The following is a 19,240-nucleotide window of genomic DNA, read 5'->3' on the forward strand; positions in this document are numbered from 1 at the left end:
GTGAAGCACTCCAAAAACGCCAGATGTTGTAGAATTCCAGACAAAAAAACCAAACCTGAAAGGGCTCTCAAAATCAAAATGGTGAAGTGCTCCAAAGAGCCCCGGGGTGGAGAGCTCCCAAAAAGCCCCACGGTGGAGAGCTCCCAAAAAACCCCGCGCTGGAGAGCTCCAAAATATCCAAACAGTGAAGTGCTCCGAAAAAAAAACCACGGTGGAGAGATCTAAAAAATCTCCAGGCTGGAGTGCTCCCAAAAATCCTGGGGTAGAGAGTTCCAAACAACCGAGGCCCAGAAGGCTCCAAAAAAGGGCTGGGATGGAGAGCTCCCAAAAAACAAACAGCAAACAGCTCCCAAAATACCAAATGCTGATGCACTCCTCCAGGGCGACGCGGTGATGCACTCCGCTACACTCCCAGTTCGCTACACCGGGCATTTTGGCACTCCAAAGAAAAGCCACACAATGAAACACTCTGGAAAAGCCAAACGATGAAGTGCTCCAAAAGAACCAGGCAGCGAAGCACTCCTCCAAGGCCGTACGGTGATGCGCTCCTCACACGCTTCAAAACATGGGCAATCCTAGATTGTGGGCAATCCTAGAAAACAGCAGCGGAATAGTTAGTTTTATTGCCGTTCGCAAATTCCTAGCCAACAACCGTACAACATTCCCGTCAATCTCCTAGAGACACTCATTCCTAGCAAGTCCTGTGAAAGTCCTTGAATGCATCCCATTTCATCATCTCCTAGGGCTTCCTGGGAAATCCCTCATTTCTCCCTCGTCTTCCTGTGCCAAACAACCACGCTGCACATTCCCACAACAGAAATGCTGCCTGCGTGTAGCCAGAGTACACCTCATGGGGACACAAATGCTCCACCTCTTCCCAGACCCCTGCTATTTATTGCACAGGGATTAGTCAGCTCTGCAGTCAACTCCTCTTAATGCTTCCTGGAGAGCTTTCATCCTTCACAGGTGGCACCTGCGCAGGGGCACAACCCATTTCTCTGCCATTGAAGAAACCTGCAACTCACAGAGGCCCTTTCTGGCTGAGATACGAGGTGGCCCCCAAAACATTCCCCTCAGTCCCTTCAAATGACCACCTGGAGAGCTCCCGTTTCACCCGGGAGCCACTCCTCTGCTCCTCTGCTCACTCTCACCTCGCCCTCGCTGTTCACCCGCTACCCAAGAGATACAAAAGCAGCACAAAGTCCACATCTGTGGCAGCACAGAAGACTCAGCTGAGCTCCCCAGGCTGAAGCTAGAAGACACACAGCAGAGACGTGGAGGACAGACAAAAGGGTTTCGACTATGTCCCCGCTTTCCATCTGTATGTTGAATAGAACTCGACAGTACGTTTACTGTCTACACTCCAAAGAGTCTGGCTGAGGTTTCTGCAGCTGTGAACAGGGCATCAACAAGAGAGTATGTACTTTACATGGAAACAAAAAAGCCTCACCTTGCTTAGCTGAAGCTTTCTTCATTTCATTTATATTATCTGTACGTTGTGTATATTCTACCGACAGAACAAGTCCTGCATTGCCCGAGGGAGGCAATTTCTGTCCGGATATAAAATATAGACAGCTAGGACACCATCTAGATATCTTTCTAGGCATATAATATATACAGAAAACATGCAGCAAGTATAAGCAGAATAGATACGGATAGACATATAGAGATACATGTCAAGATATGTCTTTCGAGAATATAGATACACACACCCCCACGCACCGTCTATACAGAACATCCACAGACGCTATAGAATCTATCGCCAGGAAGAGAAGCCTCAGCTGATCTCATCTCGCTGAGGGTTTTTTTCTCTCTGTAGTCAGAAGATACATTATCTACGCATAAAAAAGTATACGGGCACAGGATGCACAACCACCGTTTTCTCTCCGTAGATGCACTCGCTACACAGAACACATACATAGCACATACAGAATAGACATACAATTTGTCAATTGCACATGTACTACACAAAACGGACAGACAGGTGAGGGGAAGTTACGCTTTACGTCTTTATGCTGAATATGAATGTCGATGTCTTTATGTTGAATAGGTACCGTCTCTACGTGGAACACAGACATTGTCAAGGCCAAGGGAGAAAGGGCATTTCTCTCTGGGTGTGGTGCGTATGCTGTCCTGACTTGGAACACATGCACATGGATACACATACTTTACACGCAGGCTTACACAGAAAGAGAGGCAAGGCATGGTTTTTCTGTCTGTACAGAGCTCACGTATTGCCATTATAGAGAATATGTACTATCTGTATGTAGAGTAGATACAAAGAGATGAGGCAGGTCTTCTCTGCTTAGAGAAGATAGCCTCTTCCCATAGAAGACTAGAGAAGACCAGTCATGCTTTTCTGTCTGTACACGCAAGAGATCCTAGCTACCAAATACACACAGGGCTGAAGAGAGGATTTGGTTTACCTCTGTAGAATATATGCAATAGGAGAGGAAGGCTTTTCAGTCTTTTCTTTAGAATACAGCCTATGCATACGCGGAATAAAGGCAGGCAAGGTGACAAGAGGCTTTTCTGTCTGCACAGAGAATATACGGGCTAAATATAAAACACATCCATAGAAAAGCAGTGCCTCACCTACCTCTACAGCTAGGATCTACCATCTGCGTACACACAACACGCCAACAACAAGGGGAAGCTTTTCTGTCCCTTACAGACTACATACTGTCTTCCTCAAGACTACACACAGACAGGCAAAGCCAGGCTTGCTTTCTCAGTATGTAGCGTATACCAGGATATACTCTGCCTATCAGAAAAGAGACGGTGAGGCTTTTGTCTCTGGATATAGACTATATTTCATCTGTAGATAGACTGTATGCAGGCAAAGCAGGTCTCTTCCATCGAGTCATAGCACCAAGATAGCACCAAGGCAGGCCTTTTTGGTCTGCTTATACGGGGTACACTGGCTGTACAGAGAACAGAAAACAACAGAAGGGTGAGGTGGGGCAACACCTTTCTCTCACCATACAGACTATAAAATGGCTGTATGGAGAACAGATATGGAGAGCACCGCACACCACCTTCCTGTCAGGACGCAGAATGTAGGCTGGTTACAGAGCAGAGACGGGCCAGGTGAGGCAGGGCTTTTCCACCCACCCCCATGTGAAATCTGGGGAGGCTGGGGGCTGAAGCGGGGGGTCTCTCTGTACATCAGGCACACTCTGCCGATAGAAGCACACAAACTGGGGAGGTGAGGATTTTCTCTTTGCAGAGCAAAGACTTGGTGCACACGGGTAGTAAGGACGGGGCTCTTCTGCCTGTATGTGGAATATAGGCTTAGAACATACACTGCTCATCTGTACAACAGACCCCGAAAGGTGGGGTGCTCCTGCCTGTACACAGGCAAGGTCCTCTTTGTAGAGCACGGGCAGAAGGGTGAGGCGAGGCAAGGCTGCCAGGAGGCTGGCAGTTATCAGAGCCCCCCTCTTGCAGCTAGCTAGAGGCACCCTTTTGCCAACCTCACCTGAAGTCTCCAGTGGCTTGCAGCTCGCTGCCTGCTCACGTCCACGATGCTCCAGGGAGGCTGATGAGGCTCATCAGGCCCTCCTCCCCATCACATCAAGCACCACCCAGGGGGAAGAGCCCGGGGCCCTGGCAGTATTCTCCTCAGGAAGGCTCAAATAGGAGCGAACACATCCTGCTGTTTAGCACCATCGGGCTGGTGGCACAGTCAGGGCTTTGGCTGCTATGACCACAGGACCCTTCCCTGAGGAACACAAGGAACAAGGACTGCTGGCCCAGGGACAGGGCCTCCTTGACTGAGCGGGCAAGAGAGTCTCTGCTAGCAGGTTGGCTAATCCAACGAGGAAGGCCTGCAACCACATACACCAGCACGGGCTTCTCAGACTCTGCAGGCAGCGGGCAGGGGGCAGCGAGGAGGTGTCCAGGGGACAGCAGCCTTGGAGCAACATCGTCTCACACCCCACGTGGGAAAGCAGAATGACGGGGCACCAGTCTCTACCCTCCGCTGGACTCCTTGTCCACAGACAAGGAAAAAACTGACCAAGGATGCAAAGGTCAAGGGCACGCTTGGCTGCAGCCACCATTCAGCTGTAGAATTTAAAAACCTGAGGGAAGTGAGCAAAACAGCACAATCACAATGCTGGACTTCAGCAGAGCAGACTGCCGCTTCCTGAAGAGCTTCTAGGCAGGAGCCAACGGGAGACTGGCCGGGAGGGCAAAGGGGCCCGGGGCAACTGCTTGAACTTCAAGGACAACAGCCTCCACCTCCCCAGACACCAGAAGGGTCCGTGCCAAAACACAGAGTTGATCCCAAGTAGCAGAAGGCCAGCACTGATGGACAGGAAACTCCTGACCCAGGTCAAATGCAAAAAAGGAAGAACACCCAAGGCGCAGGCAGAGATGGGATACCCGGGAGGAACAGAGACACATTGCGCAAGCACGCAGGGACGGATTTTGGAAAGCCACAGCGTAGCTGGAGGCAAACTAGGAAGAGATGAAGGACAACAAGAAGGGCTTCTGGAAGGCTACCGGAAGCAGAAGGAAGGCTAAGGGACATGCAAGCCACTGTTCAACAGGAAGGGAACCTACTGGCAAAGGACAGGGGAAAAGCTAGAGAAGATGCTACATGGGGTGGGGGTACGCGGGCAGGGGGGTGGGTGTGGGGGGTGGGTCTGTGTTTTGGGGGGCTGTTTGCCTCACTTCTCACTCCTACTTCTCTCCCTCACTGGAGGAAACAAAGCCAGACTCTTCTTGAGGGGCACACTGGACAGACAAGGGGCAACAGACAAGTTGCAGATTCTGACTCAAGACAAAGAAACTTGCTCACCACGAGGGCGACCAAGCACTGGAACAAGTTGCCTAGGGATGATGCTGAATCTCCATCCTTGGAGATACCCCAAACGTGACTGGACACAGCCTGGAGCAACATGATCTGACTGGACCTGCTCTGAGCAGGAAATCCGACCCGATGGCATCGGGAGGACTCGCCTGCCCTACCCCATTCTGCGAATCCCCAGAGATTTCTCCTTTCACTCCAGTATTCTCCCAGTTCATCACTGGCCACTGCTTATGTTAAGAGCTCTACAAAAGTGCTTGCAGAGCACTACACTTGCTCCTAGGCCATCAGGGGAGCTGCTGGAGACAGCAACCCTTACCTTCCATCACTTCTACAGAGCTCAAGCATGCCAAGCCTGGGGCACACTAAAGCCATTTCAGACAGGTAACAGAAAGGAAGGCTAAGTTTAAAGGCTAGGTCTTCCCATCCGAAGCCATCTGAGGCCAGTTAGGGGCAAGTAAAACAGTTCTAGAAAGCACAGGGCTGGCAGGCACGTGAGAAGACACAGGACAGCTCCTCCTGGGGAAAGCTGGCCATGTTCAGCTCAAGTTCCTCCCCCTCCCTTTCTCTCCCCCAGGAGGAAAAAGGAATCACATTCAGCTAAACTGGCTTTCATTCTGTTGTGGAGGGCACCCAGGAACTCAATGAACTGGTCAGACTCTTGCGCAGTATCTGATACAGAGACATCCCCCTTCCGGGCTAAATAGAAAAGTCTTTGCATATATTTTATAGAAATCTACATACAGATATCAATGTTTACAGACTTATAAAGTATCAGTGCTTTGATAGAAACAGCATTCACAAAAACATGCCCATTTAAATATAACGGCGAGTAGGACTACGCTTCAAGCACAGAGCGCCACGTACAGCAAAGGGAAAGCATGTTTACCCGGGACAGCTATCTCAGGATGACTCGGGTGCGATATTGCTCTGCGAGGGTCCACAACAACTGCAAACCTTGCTACTGGCCTCCCCACAGGGAACAAATGTTCCTCGCTTGCTGTTCCCAAATGCAAGATGCTACCACAAGCACCAGACAGGACACTGTATGTACCAAGCAGAAAGGGGAATCCCTCCCCCCTACCAAGTGAATTCACCTTGGGAAGGCAGAGAGGAAGGAACCAAGGAGACTGCCCTTCAGGAATGCAGTAAGCCTCGGACAGAAGAGGCTGATCTAAGAACAAAGATGAATTTTTATAAAATGCGTCAAGTGGAAGGTATTTTGGCCTTGGCCGTTTCCCACTTCCTAGCAAGAAGTAATGCATTTCAAAGCAAAGGCTATTCTACAATAATCCGAGGTGCTGCTGCTAAATGGCCCCATTTCATGCGGCTGGGTGCAGAGACCTGTCAGACAGACAGACAGACAGACAGAAGGTGAAGGTACCGGTACTTGGAGGATGCCTATATAGGAAAAGCTAGGAGAAGGGAGCACAGGCTACACTTGGCTTTCAGTCAGGTCAAAGCATCCTGCACCATCACTAAGCGTGAACACAAGCTACTGCTACACTAGCTTGTGAAATCTGGACTAGGTGCCAACTAAGCGAGGTACTCGTTTCTACCACGTTTTGCTTCCGTTCAACTTTTCACCTCCAGAACACTCTTTCTTTGCAACTTGAGTCTCTTACCATCAAGCCTGAAAGTCATCTAAGAACGGGTCCCCGCTGTGGATCGCAGAGAAGCCGACTTGGTCACCAGTCCGCTCTAGTCTCCTCAACTTAGTTTCAAGCTTGTCAGAAGATGCTGCAAGAGACAAGCAGCATTACTACACTGCGACACAGAAGAACAATAAAAGCAGAGAGACTCATTTTGGGGCTGCCAAACACCAGAATGCAGCCAATTCTGCAAGTGGGTACTCAGCAGGGAAAGCAATGTGCAAGCCAGCGCACTTTAGACTAGACTCGACAAGACTTTCACAAGCATGAGGGCAGGGGGGCCTCTCTGAAAGCAAGTCCCCTCCTCCCCTCGTGAGCAGCAGGGATGGAAGAGCAACAGGCACTCACACCACCAGCAAAGGCACATTTGCAACACTGCTCTGAAAAAGGACTCCACCTTTTCAGTCAAGCACCGCAAAGCTGGGCAGCGCCAGCATGAAGCCTGCTCAGGCAGCTCCTGCTTGGCTCAGGGGTGATGTACCTGACCGGACTTCATATTTCCCATACATAGATATGTAGACGTACGTATTTCCCAAGCCAGGACCCTTCTCCCCACGTCCAGCACAGGACGACTGGAGCTCCCCGAGCACAAAGCCCTTGGCCGCTTTCTGCCCCCCCACCCCCCCAGCTGTAGCTCAGTGCCTGGGCCAGGCTTCATTTGTTCCACGCAAATAATTCTGTCTGAAGGAAAGGTTTTGAGCGTGCTTGCATTTATGAACCTTCTTACCTGCCCCTTGTGGCAATACTACAACCATAACCAACTCTATTAGCTTCCCAATGCCAAGGCGGGGGGGGGGGGATGGGGGGGGGGGGCGATGGGGGGCGTGGGCTGGTGTTTAATGATCTCTGTTGAGGTGGAAAGAGGCAGCACCTGAGGTCCCCAGCCTCCGACTCCAGTGCTCAGCCTCTGAACTGCTGGGACCTCCGGCTTCAAACACGCAGTGTGACACCCATGTTCCACAGCCTGGAGCACACTCGGTGCCTGCTGCAGCACCGGCTCCTCACGGCAGGGCCGGGCACCGGCTCCGGACCTCTAGGCAGGCTGCCCGCCACCTGCTTCCCGGAGGAAAGCGGCTTTCTCCCCTCGCCAATACCTCGGGGCAATGTCTCCGCTCCCCTGGCCGTCCTCCCCGAAAACGCCCTCCTCCTCAGGGCTGCGCCGCTCCGGCCCGCCGGCAGCTCCACACGCAGCGCCCCGCGGCGGCGGCCGTTGCCTTCAACGCCCCCCCTCCTCTCGCGCCGGCCGTTACCGCCCGAAGCTTCCCGAAGCCGCGCGTGCGCCCGCCACCGGGGAGAGGGGAGGGGAGGGGAGGGGAGGGGAGGGGAGAGGAGGGAGGGAGGGGAGGGAGCCCCGGGGGAAGGGGGGCGGCAGCAGCCCCGGCCAGAGGCGAGAGCAGCCCGGCTGGGCTTCCCACCAGGCAGCGCCCATCTGCAGCTCCGGTAGGAGCAGGGAGAGGGGAGAGAAAGCGGCGACCAAGGCAGAGCCTGCCCCAGGTGTTGGAGATATGCGAGAAACAAAAACAAAGGATGCTACTTAGTTAACGAGGCGTGACCTTGAGAAGAGAAATACGATGACACCATAAGTCAGTGGGTAAAGAAATACCAAGATAAGCACAGGGGCAATCAAAGAGCTACTTGAACTTTGAGTGAACTATCCTAATTAACATCCTAGAAAACCCGCCCTCAGGCAGGGAGAGCCCCCTACCAACAGAAGCCCCTTCCTCACAGAACATGCGCAGTAAAAAAGCAGGACGCTGCGACTTTAAGTGGAGATGAGACTTGCGAGAACCAAGAGGAACGAGAGTAACTAAGCGAAACTGTGAAAATACTGATAACTGTTGCTCGAAAGGTATAAAATGCTTTACCCTGTGTTAACCAGGTGTGCTAGCTTTGTGGAGTTACCGCCTAGCACCCATCTCTGCGCAGACATGAAATAAACAAATATCTCGACTCTGTGTGTTAATCGGCTTTTTTGCACACCGGGTGAAAGAATCCTGATTTTTGGGACAACACAGGGACCGGCCCCGGGGGCAAAGCCTCACAGGGCAAGGCAGGGACGGGCAGGGACGGGACGGGCAGGGAAGGCAAGCGCAGTGCAGGGAATCCCTGCGCAGCCCCACCCAGCCCCGACAGCCCCTCACCTCAGCCCTGGCCCTGGCCAAACCCCACCTGAAGCCAAGCCTGGGGCAAGCCCCAGCCCCACACTACAGACCTGCTCTGGCCCCTCCTGGGGAGGGCTCGCTGAGGTGGCTCTGCCCTGACACAGCCCGGCTCCAGCTGCAGGGAGGCCTGAGGCCTGAGGCCGCACACAGCTCGGCACAGGAGTGGTGAGGCCCAGGCGACACTGCTTTTGGTTCCCCCATGGCTTCCCCCCCCCCGCCGAGAGGAGCCTGTTCACAGCAACAAGACGGGCACATGAGCTGGTCAAAACACGTGGTGTGGGCATTGCAGAGGGCACCGTGTCCACAAAGACCTCTTCGCTGTTGACTGGCCAGCCACAGAGAGGACAGCATTGCCTTCGCTGCGCTGCAGAGAGAGAGGGATTCAGCCAAGCCCTGTGACGCTCTCCCACATCAGTATCAACAACGTTCATGTTGACTCTGTGATAAGTAAAACCCTGAGTTTGTTAATCAAATCTTGCTTGTATAAGACATGTGGAAAGTTTGTTTTGGTTTTTTTTTTTCGCTGATGTATACCCACAAACATTGTGGGAAAATCGCTTGCAAGTGTTGAAACATTCCTTAGTTATCCAAAGACATGTGGGGGTCCGCTTGCAAGTATTGAAACATTCCTTAGTTATCTAAAGCCATGTGGGGGTAGGGACAGCCAAATATTCGGTAGAAGAAACAACTGAGTAACGGATAAAAGAAAAGGCGATTTCACAAGAACATGAGCGGGACCTAAGTCACCTAGAAGGCAGCTGAGGAAGACTTCGGCCTTCATCCCAGCAACCCCCAGGAGGCAGATTACGACCACCTAGCAACTGCCGGCGCAGGCGCACACACAATGCAAACGATACCAGCCAACACAGAAGCAGGGACTAGAGACTGTATAAGTAAGGGAACCCTTCTCCATTTTGCGCACGCCGTTGGTAGAGTGGAAACTCCCCGGCCGCCCAGCGCTGTTTTGCTTACTGCTGCTTGCTCAAATAAATTGATTTAAATAGTCGGACTGGTTCCATTTCAATTATTGGACCACAAACTTATAACAGACTCCCTGGAGCAAAAACCTCAAGGAATCAAGTGGGAATAAACTTGGTAAAACTCCGTAGCTGAGCGTGCGGAAATCTCTTCTTCCCTTCTTGTCCAGACACAGCTTTGGTTCAGCACAGGCAAACTCCCTGTTGCGGGATCCACAAAGACAGTGTCTCGTGGATGCTTTATTTAAGAGACATATTAATAACCAGTTACAGTGTTAGAGGAAAAAATACATATCCAGAAGCCATCTGTTAATCTCTAAAACACCCCACGTATATAAATTATGATCTTTGTCGAGCACTTGGAGGTCTGCCCATTACAAACACAATACAAAAGTTCAGTATTTCACCATTTCAGCAACTCATCTGAGTCCTTGAGCACCGACGTGGGGAAAACACTACTTAAAACCCTCCCCCTGACGTGCAGGGTTTGCTTCAGCTTCTTGCAGAACTGGATCTTCAGTTCCTCCAGAAACACCTCTGTAAAGTTTCCGCATTCTGGTATTTCCCAGCTTTTGATCTTTCACCCCACAGACGTGTCCTTTGGCAGTGCCGAGTGTAGAACAGCCCAGAGGAAAACCCGGGAGCAAACCCCAGCTGTCCGAGGGGTTGCCGCAAAGAGCACGGCCTTTCCTCAGGGCTGAATTTAACGGGGTAACTTTATGGCAGTTTGGCTAGTAGTTACAACAGGCACGGGTTGGTAGGGAAGTGTGGCCAGGAGGGCTTCTGCCAACCTGGGAAAGGACGTACAACAAAGTGGAAACCATGGGTGTTCTCTTCTTTTGAGGGCGCAACGGTAACTTGTGCTGAATCTCGCTAAACCCGAGGCTATTGTACCTGGAAGAGCTGGGTGGGGCTGGTTAAAACTTGCAGCCGCCTGAGAGAGAGATGCAGGTCTGGCTCCGTGGCAGAGGGGTTTAGGGCATCAGCATCCCAGCGGGAAGACAGGAAATGCACCAGCCACCTCTCTCCCCTCCTCCCGACTGCTGGAGGTGCCTTCTGAGGACAGCAGTGAGGCCGGGCACTCAACTGTGAGGTCATCTGACGTACGAATGACCGTCTCTGAGGTCAGGCATTTGTTTCTTGCCTGACCACCACCAAGGGAGAGGGACCCCCGTTTGGTAACTGTGGCCCTCGCTAAACACAGACGAGGACAGGCACAACAAAAGCTGCAGGAATCATGAAAACAAATGCTCGTGCTGAATGCAATCAGGCTGGTTTCTGAAAAGGAAAGTGTGTCTGTGGTCCAAGAACGTGCACCAGCCCCACTGGCCCCATGCGGTTCAACCGTGTCCCCAGAGCAATATGGTTTGTCACAGCAGGATGGTGAAGAATTGATAAAAAGAGGGAGGAGGAGCAAAGAAAAACTACATCCAATTGAAAATTCATTAATTTCATTTACACATGAAATCACTTTATTTTCAGCAGTGAGTTAAATTTCCATTCCCACCCACAAAAATACTCAAAGAAAGAAATTATCCAACAGTTCACGTGTATTCAGGCAATCACAACAAAAAATGACAACAAAGAGGGGACTGTGTGAAAGGAGCAACAAATCAGTTCCCTTCTCTGACGGCGTAACACCTTGTCAAGGGCAGGTACCTGGATGTGGACTCCAGAAAGCCTCCACGCCCTCTCACCTGATGTCCTGTAAGCAGGCTAATGGAGGTTAGTCTCGATCAAATTACTGACGGCTGATGGAAAACCACTCCCAGAGTCATGCTGGCATCTCCTGTTATTTCTCCGCTGACACAGTGTCCGTTTCTGAGGATCACCGTTCAGGAAAGATACACGGCATCTGGAGACTACGACTAAGAAGAATCAGGGTTTTGCAAAACATGGTCTCTGAAGAAGGATTAATCATAAGGTGAATGGAGTTGTTTGTTAAGGTCAGGAAGAGAAGGCAGGAGAGAGCTGTGTAAGGGCCTTTAAATATCTAAAAGGATGCTGCAAAGAAAAAGGGAATTGACTTCTCCCCGTGCACCGTGTTCAGGACAAGGAGGAATGGGCTTGAAATGAAGCAAAGGAAAGGCAGTTGAGGTGTTACGGAAGGAGAATTCAGAGGCAGTTTGAAATAGATCTATGGTATCATGAGTGAAGACGAGGAGAAGAAGGAGTTACAGTTTGCACCTCATAATGCAAGGAACAGCGAGCTTTAAAGGAAATGATCAGTTGGCAGATAGAAAAGAAACAAAGGGACGTGGTTCTTCACACCTCATGCAGTTGAGCTGTGGAACGGACTGCAGATGTGGCAGGTGCCAAGGGCAGGTAGACATTCTGTGCATTTAAAAGGCTGGATTGAATCCCGCCTAGCGTGAATTCCAGAATCACTTAAGTCACGCGTTTCTGAGCTCTTTACTTTCCACAGTAATTAAATCTGGCCTGCCTACCTGGCAGACACGAAAACCTCTCTGAAAGTTGGCCAGAAATGGTCTCGTGACACAAGAGGTTCTTTTTTGGAGGACTTGTGGGTAGCACCCTGAGGCTGGGCTTATCCTGAACTGACCCCTGTTGCTCTCCTGGGGGACCCCACGTGGTCCCCAACATTTTCAGACCAATTCAGAAGCACAAGTGACTTGAAAATAAATCCCGAGAGGTGCCTTAACCATTTCATATTAGATTTTCAGAAGAACCCTTCCCAACTGGGAGAGGGTGCCGTTTGGAGCAAATACACCAGTGTGCGCTGTGACTCTGTTGTAATGCAAGCTGGCAGAAGACATAAGGGAGGTGGTACGGAACTCAGTATTGCATGCAGGAGTGAGCACATCGTGTCAGTGCAACTCTTATTGAATAATGACAAAGACAAGAAAACTAAGACAAGAAAACTAATAAAAATTCCTCAGATCTTCATAGCCTCTCCTGAACGGGGGGTGCAGGGAGCCTGTCCCCCATGTCTGCAAGACACTTCTTCAAGGCAAAGGTGCGATGCCTTGCGAGGAGAACAGGAGAAAGCCAGTATACCAAATACTCTTACGTTTCATCTGGGGCAGCAGGTCTCACAGCAGGTGCCTTGGACAGAGACCAGCAGGTAACAGCCTCTTCCTCCCTTCGTACCTCCTTGGCACGGTGTCACATGACAGCATGGTGTCATGCTGACAGTTCACACGCAAGAACATGCAACACATTTCAGACACAGTGGATTTCGCTTCTCTTGGGCTTCCCTGGGTTTCTCATTGAAGAAAGCGCTTGGCATTCTTTCTTAAAACAAACCAAAGACCTTGTTCCAGAACAGGTTAACGTCTTCTCCATTAGTTCTTCAGGATCGCGGCCTTTTAGTTTCCACTGTTAGTAAGCATGTTTACAAGATACAGGTGAGGCTGAGGGCTACAACAGAGCTTTCCTCTTAGCCTTTGTAAATGCCTAATTTGAAGGGACTTCAGAAAAGTACTTAGTCTCAGGAGCGTGAACTACTACAACTCTGTCTCCTCCAGCCTACAACTCCACAAGCTTTTGCCAGCCGACATCTGGCCAGGAATCCTTGTCCTTAGGAGTTCAGTCCTGATGGAGAGACCGTTTTGGCTCTGTCTTGGAGAAAGATGCAGTGAATCCGTAAATTCACTGGGAGGAGGCCAGAAGGGAGAGGACAAAGGTTTAGCTTGATCTGAGGTGGCTGATAAAGAGCTATATTATTTCTGTGCTCACAGAATAGGGCAATAACTTCACAGTCCATAACTGTGAAGAGCAGAGCGAGAGATACAGGTATGGTATCTCTTGGCTTTTGCTGTGAACCGAGAGAGAGAGAGAGAGAGAAGAGAGAGAGAGAGAGCGCAGCTCTTCTAGAAGGGGACAGAGCAGTTAAAAGAGGTGTGTTATGGTAAGTTGGATGAAACAGGTGGGCAAAGCAGCCTGCCCTTTTTTGGGACTACCAGGAATGAAGTGAACCCTCCTGCTTGTATTGGGTTTGTGTGGCAAGGTTTTGGGGGGGCTATAGGGGTGGCTTCTGCGAGAAGCTGCTAGCAGCTTCCCCTATGTCCGATAAAGCCAATGCCAGCCGGCTCCAAGACAGACCCCCCGCTGGCCAAGGCCGAGCCCATCAGCGACAGCGGTAGCGCCTCTGAGATAACACATTTAAGAAGGGGAAGAAGTTCCTGCGCAGTAGCAATTGCAGCCGGAGAGAGGGGTGAGAATATGTGAGAGAAACAACTCTGCAGACACCAAGGTCAGTGAAGAAGGAGGGGGAGGAGGTGCTCCAGGTGCCAGAGCAGAGATTCCCCTGCAGCCCGTGGTGAAGACCCTGGTGAGGCAGGCTGTCCCCCTGCAGCCCACGGAGGGTTTACAGTGGAGCAGATATCCACCTGCAGCCTGTGGAGGACCCCACGCCGGAGCAGGGGGCTGCCCGAAGGAGGCTGTGACCCTGTGGAAAGCCCATGCTGGAGCAGGCTCCTGGCAGGACCTGTGGACCCATGGAAAGAGGAGCCCACGCTGGAGCAGGTTTGCTGGCAGGACTTGTGACCCTGCAGGGGACCCATGCTGGAGCAGTCTGTTCCTGAAGGACTGCACCCCGTGGAAGGGACCCATGCTGGAGCAGTTCATGAAGAACTGTAGCCTGTGGGAGGGACTCACGTTGCAGAAGCTCGTGGAGGACTGTCTCCCGTGGGAGGGACCCCACGCTGGAGCAGGGGAAGAGCGTGAGGAGTCCTCCCCCTGAGGAGGAAGGAGCGGCAGAAATAACGTGGGGTGAACTGACTGCAACCCCCATTCCCCATCCCCCTGCGCCACTCGGGGGGAGGAAGTAGAGAAAATCGGGAGTGAAGTTGAGCCCGGGAAGAAGGGAGGGGTGGGGGGAAGGTGTTTTTTTACGATTTGGTTTTATTTCTCATTATCCTGCTCTGATTTGACTGGTAATAAATTCAACTAATTTTTCTCCCCAAGTCGAGTCTGTCTCGCCCATGACGGTAACTGCCGAGTGATCTCCCTGTCCTTGTGTCGAGCCATGAGCCTTTCGTTCTATTTTCTCTCCCCTGTCCAGCTTAGGAGGGGAGTGATGGAGTGGCTTTGGCGGGCACCTGGCATCCAGCCAGGGTCAACCCACCACACTGCTGGAGGGAGGAAAGAGCAGAAGCTCTTGGCCAAGGCATGGGGGGTGCTCTGGGAACAGAAATGCGAGAGGCTGATCTCAGGGGGCTGTGGGTAGCTGTCTGGGTAAATTAGCAACAGAGGAAAGAAAAGATGAAAACCGAAATACCAAGAAGATCGAACACCTAACCCCAAGGGGTACTGACAACACAGGTCACAGACCCATGTGAAGAGTAAAGAAGAAAGAAAAGGGAAAATCAAAAGATGGAGGAGTATAAACCCTACAGACTTTTTCTTATGCTCATAGTTTAAGATGAAAGGCAGTGTTTGCCAGCCATTCTCAAGCTAGCTGTCATCCACCTACAATGAGACCCTTTTCAAACCTGTACCAGCTACACAAACTCTGGGGTCACGAATGCCGTACAGAAATCTAGCACATGTCCAAAAAATCCCTGCCTCAGCTGTGCAGATGAACTGTCTCTCTACTTGCACAGATGTGCAAGCTCATCTGCTTGCACAGATGAAGGAAAAGTATTCAAAAGAATTTATATAAAGAACATATTCATTATATGTTTTTCTTGTCAGTTGTCAGCAAAAGGTTCAGGTCACTCTATTCACCACTGAGACACTATTTGTGAAATAAAGTCATCATTTATTCTCAGCCTGGAGTTGGTTCCCTGGCAATTCATTGTAAAGATAATGTCCAATATTCAAGCTGCAGCAGTGTCTTTTCATCAGAAAGCACTCCTCTGGGGCACCGCGCTGAAGCAATCCAAAAAATCCAGGTGTTCCAAAAAGAAATCTATCCTTTAAGGGCTTGCCAAAAAAAAAAAATGGTGAAGCTCTTCAAAAGGCCCTAAGGTGGAGAGCCCTTAAAAAGCCGCAGGGCGGAGAGCTTCCAAAAAGCATCAGTGTGGAGAGCTCTAAAAATGTCCAGGGGTGGAGTGCTCCCAAAAAGCCCTGCACTGCAGTGGTACGAAATAAAAAAGTGGTGAACATCTCCCAAAAAACCAAGCCCTGATGTAATCCACGAGCTCTGCAGGTGATGAACTCCTCCAAGGTGGGTAGTTGATGCACTCCTCAAAGGCTGAGCGGAGAAGGACTCCTCAAGGCTCTGCGGTGAAGCACCTGGGGCACGGTGAAGTACTCCTCCACCGCGCTGAAGTAACCAAAAATCCAGGTGGTGTAGACTTCCAGAAAAGAAATCGATCCTTCACGCTCCAAAAAGAAAAAAGGTGAAGCCTTCAAAAAGCCCTCAGGTGGAGAGCCCTAAAAAGCCCAGGGCGGAGAGCTTCCAAAAAGCACACTGTGGAGAGCTCAAAAGTGTCCCACAGGGACTCTCCCAAAAAAACCCATGCGAGAAAAAAAAAAAAAAAAAAAAAGTGAACAGCTAAAAAAAAAAACCCTGATGTACTCCACGAGCTCTGCAGTGATGCACTCCTCCAAGGGGGTAGTGATGCACTCCTCAAAGGCTGAGCGGAGAAGGACTCCTCCAAGCTGTGCGGTGAGCACACTCCAAGCTCGCGCAGTGACGCACTCCTGGGCAGCGTGAGGAAGCTCCTCCGAGGACCGCGCAGTGAACAATCCAAACATTCCAGCTGTGGTAGAATTCCAGGGAAAAAACAATCCTGCAGGGCTCCTAAAAAAAAAAAAAAAAAAAAAAAAAAGATGAAGTGCTTCAAAAAGCCCTAAGGTGGAGAGCTCTCAAAAAGCTCTCAGGTGAAGAGGTACGAAAAAGAAAAAGTGTGAACAGCTCCCAAAAACCAAACCCTGATGTAATCCGCGAGCTCTGCCAGGTGATGCACTCCTCCAAGGTGGGTAGTTGATGCACTCCTCAAAGGCTGAGCGGAGAAGGACTCCTCCAAGGCTGTGCGCTGAAGCACTCCTCCGGGGCAGCGTAAGGAAGCACTCCTCCCAGGACGCGCAGTGAGTAATCCAAACATTCCAGCTGCTGGTAGAATTCCAGGAAAAAAAACAATCCCGCAAGGGCTCCAAAAAGGAAAATGGGGAGAGCTCTCAAAAAGCCCTAAGGTGGAGAGCTCTTAAAAAGCCACAGGGTGGAGAGCTTCCAGAAAGCACCACTGTGGAGAGCTCCAAAAGATTCCCGGGGTGCACAGCTCCCAAAAAAACCCATGCTGGAGAGGTACGAAAAAAAACCAGTGCTGAACACCTGCCAAAAAAAAAAAACCCGGATGTACTCCCGAGCTCTGCCAGGTGATGCACTCCTCCAAGGTGGGTAGTTGATGCACTCCTCAAAGGCTGAGCGGAGAAGGACTCCTCAAGGCTGTGCGGTGAAGCACTCCTCCGCCGCGCAACGTGGTGACGCACTCCTCCGGGGCACCGCGCTGAAGTAATCCAAAAAATCCAGGTGGTGTAGACTTCCAGAAAGAAATCGATCCTCTCACGCTCGCCAAAAAGAAAAATGGTGAAGCGCTTCAAAAAGCCCTAAGGTGGAGAGCCCTTAAAAAGCCCCAGGGCGGAGAGCTTCCAAAAAGCACAACTGTGGAGAGCTCCAAAAGTGTCCCACAGGGGACTGCTCCCAAAAAACCCATGCCGGAGAGGTACAAAAAGAAAAAAGAGGTGAACAGCTCCCAAAAAACCAAACCCTGATGTAATCCACGAGCTCTGCCAGGTGATGCACTCCTCCAAAGTGGGTAGTTGATGCACTCCTCAAAGGCCTGAGCGGAGAAGGACTCCTCCAAGGCTGTGCGGATGGAGCACACCTCCAAGCTCGCGCAGTGACGCACTCCTCCTGGGCAGCGTGAGGAAGCATTCCTCCGAGGACGCGCAGTGAACAATCCAAACATTCCAGCTGTGGTAGAATTCCAGGGAAAAAAAAACAATCCTGCAAGGGCTCCTACAAAAAAAAAAAAAAAAAAAAAAAAAACGATGAAGTGCTTCAAAAAGCCCTAAGGTGGAGAGCTCTCAAAAAGCTCTCAGGTGGAGAGGTACGAAAAAAGAAAAAGTTGGTGAACAGCTCCCACAAAAACCAAACCCTGATGTAACTCCACGAGCTCTGCCAGGTGATGCACTCCTCCAAGGTGGGTAGTTGATGCACTCCTCAAAGGCTGAGCGGAGAAGGACTCCTCCAAGGCTGTGCGCTGAAGCACTCCTCCGGGGCAGCGTAAGGATAGCACTCCTCCCAGGACGCGCAGTGAGTAATCCAAAACATTCCAGCGGCGTGTATAGAATTCCAGGAAAGAAAACAATCCCGCAAGCGGGCTCCAAAAAAGGAAAATGGCGAGAGCTCTCAAAAAGCTCCGAAGGTGGAGAGCTACTTAAAAAAGCCACAGGGTGGAGAGCTTCCAGAAAAGCACCCACAGGTGTGGAGAGCTCCAAAAGACCACTGTGGAGAGCTCCAAAAGTGTCCCACAGGGCACTGCCCAAAAAAACCCATGCCTGGAGAGGTACAAAAAAAAAAAAGTGCTGAACAGCTCCCAAAAAAAACCACCCGGATGTCTCCCGAGCTCTGCCAGGTGATGCACTCCTCCAAGGTGGGTAGTTGATGCACTCCTCAAAGGCTGAGCGGAGAAGGACTCCTTCAAGGCTCTGCGGTGAAGCACTCCTCCGGGGCAACGTGGTGAAGTACTCCTCGGGGCACCGCGCTGAAGTAATCCAAAAAATCCAGGTGGTGTAGACTTCCAGAAAGAAATCGATCCTCTCACGCTCGCCAAAAGAAAAATGGTGAAGCGCTTCAAAAAGCCCTCAGGTGGAGAGCCCTTCAAAAGCCCCAGGGCGGAGAGCTTCCAAAAAGCACCACTGTGGAGAGCTCCAAAAGTGTCCCACAGGGGACTGCTCCCAAAAAAACCCATGCCGGAGAGGTACAAAAAAAAAAAAAGAGTGAACAGCTCCCAAAAAAACAAACCCTGATGTAATCCGCGAGCTCTGCCAGGTGATGCACTCCTCCAAGGTGGGTAGTTGATGCACTCCTCAAAGGCTGAGCGGAGAAGGACTCCTCCAAGGCTGTGCGCTGAAGCACTCCTCCGGGGCAGCGTAAGGAAGCACTCTCCCAGGACGCGCAGTGAGTAATCCAAACATTCCAGCGGCGGTAGAATTCCAGGAAAAAAACAATCCCGCAAGGGCTCCAAAAAAGGAAAATGGGGAGAGCTCTCAAAAAGCCCGAAGGTGGAGAGCTCTTAAAAAGCCACAGGGTGGAGAGCTTCCAGAAGCACCACTGTGGAGAGCTCCAAAAGATTCCCGGGGTGCACAGCTCCCAAAAAACCCATGCGGAGAGGTACGAAAAAACCAGTGCTGAACACCTGCCAAAAAAAAACCACCCGGATGTACTCCACGAGCTCTGCCAGGTGATGCACTCCTCCAAGGTGGGTAGTTGATGCACTCCTCAAAGGCTGAGCGGAGAAGGACTCCTCAAGGCTGCGTGAAGCACTCCTCCGGGCAGCGTGGTGAAGTACTCCTCGGGCACCGCGCTGAAGTAATCCAAAAAATCCAGGTGTTGTAGAGTTCCAGGAAAAAATCGATCCTCTCAGCGCTCGCCAAAAAGAAAATGGGTGAGAGCTTCAAAAAGCCCTCAGGTGGAGAGCCCTTCAAAAGCCCAGGGCG

The 19,240-nt window shown here is 51.1% G+C and overlaps 2 long non-coding RNA genes across 2 annotated transcripts in view; one reads left to right on the forward strand and one right to left on the reverse strand.

Moving 5' to 3' along the window:
* Positions 1-225: 225 nt before the first annotated feature.
* On the reverse strand, positions 226-7,668 carry LOC127029004 (uncharacterized). Its single transcript, XR_007768108.1, has 3 exons — positions 7,563-7,668; positions 6,442-6,556; positions 226-592 (listed from the first exon to the last, which is right to left on the reverse strand). It is a non-coding gene; the product is annotated as an uncharacterized LOC127029004 (long non-coding RNA).
* Positions 7,669-16,700: 9,032 nt separating this feature from the next.
* LOC127029001 (uncharacterized) overlaps positions 16,701-19,240 on the forward strand; it is a 16,122-nt gene continuing 13,582 nt past the window's right edge. The window contains exons 1-2 of the long non-coding RNA XR_007768105.1: positions 16,701-16,823; positions 18,915-18,984. This is a non-coding gene — a long non-coding RNA (uncharacterized LOC127029001). The remainder of the gene's footprint in view (positions 16,824-18,914; positions 18,985-19,240) is intronic.

This window comes from Gymnogyps californianus, unplaced genomic scaffold (genome assembly GCF_018139145.2).
Source record: "Gymnogyps californianus isolate 813 unplaced genomic scaffold, ASM1813914v2 HiC_scaffold_59, whole genome shotgun sequence".
Classification (NCBI taxonomy): Eukaryota; Metazoa; Chordata; class Aves; order Accipitriformes; family Cathartidae; genus Gymnogyps; species Gymnogyps californianus.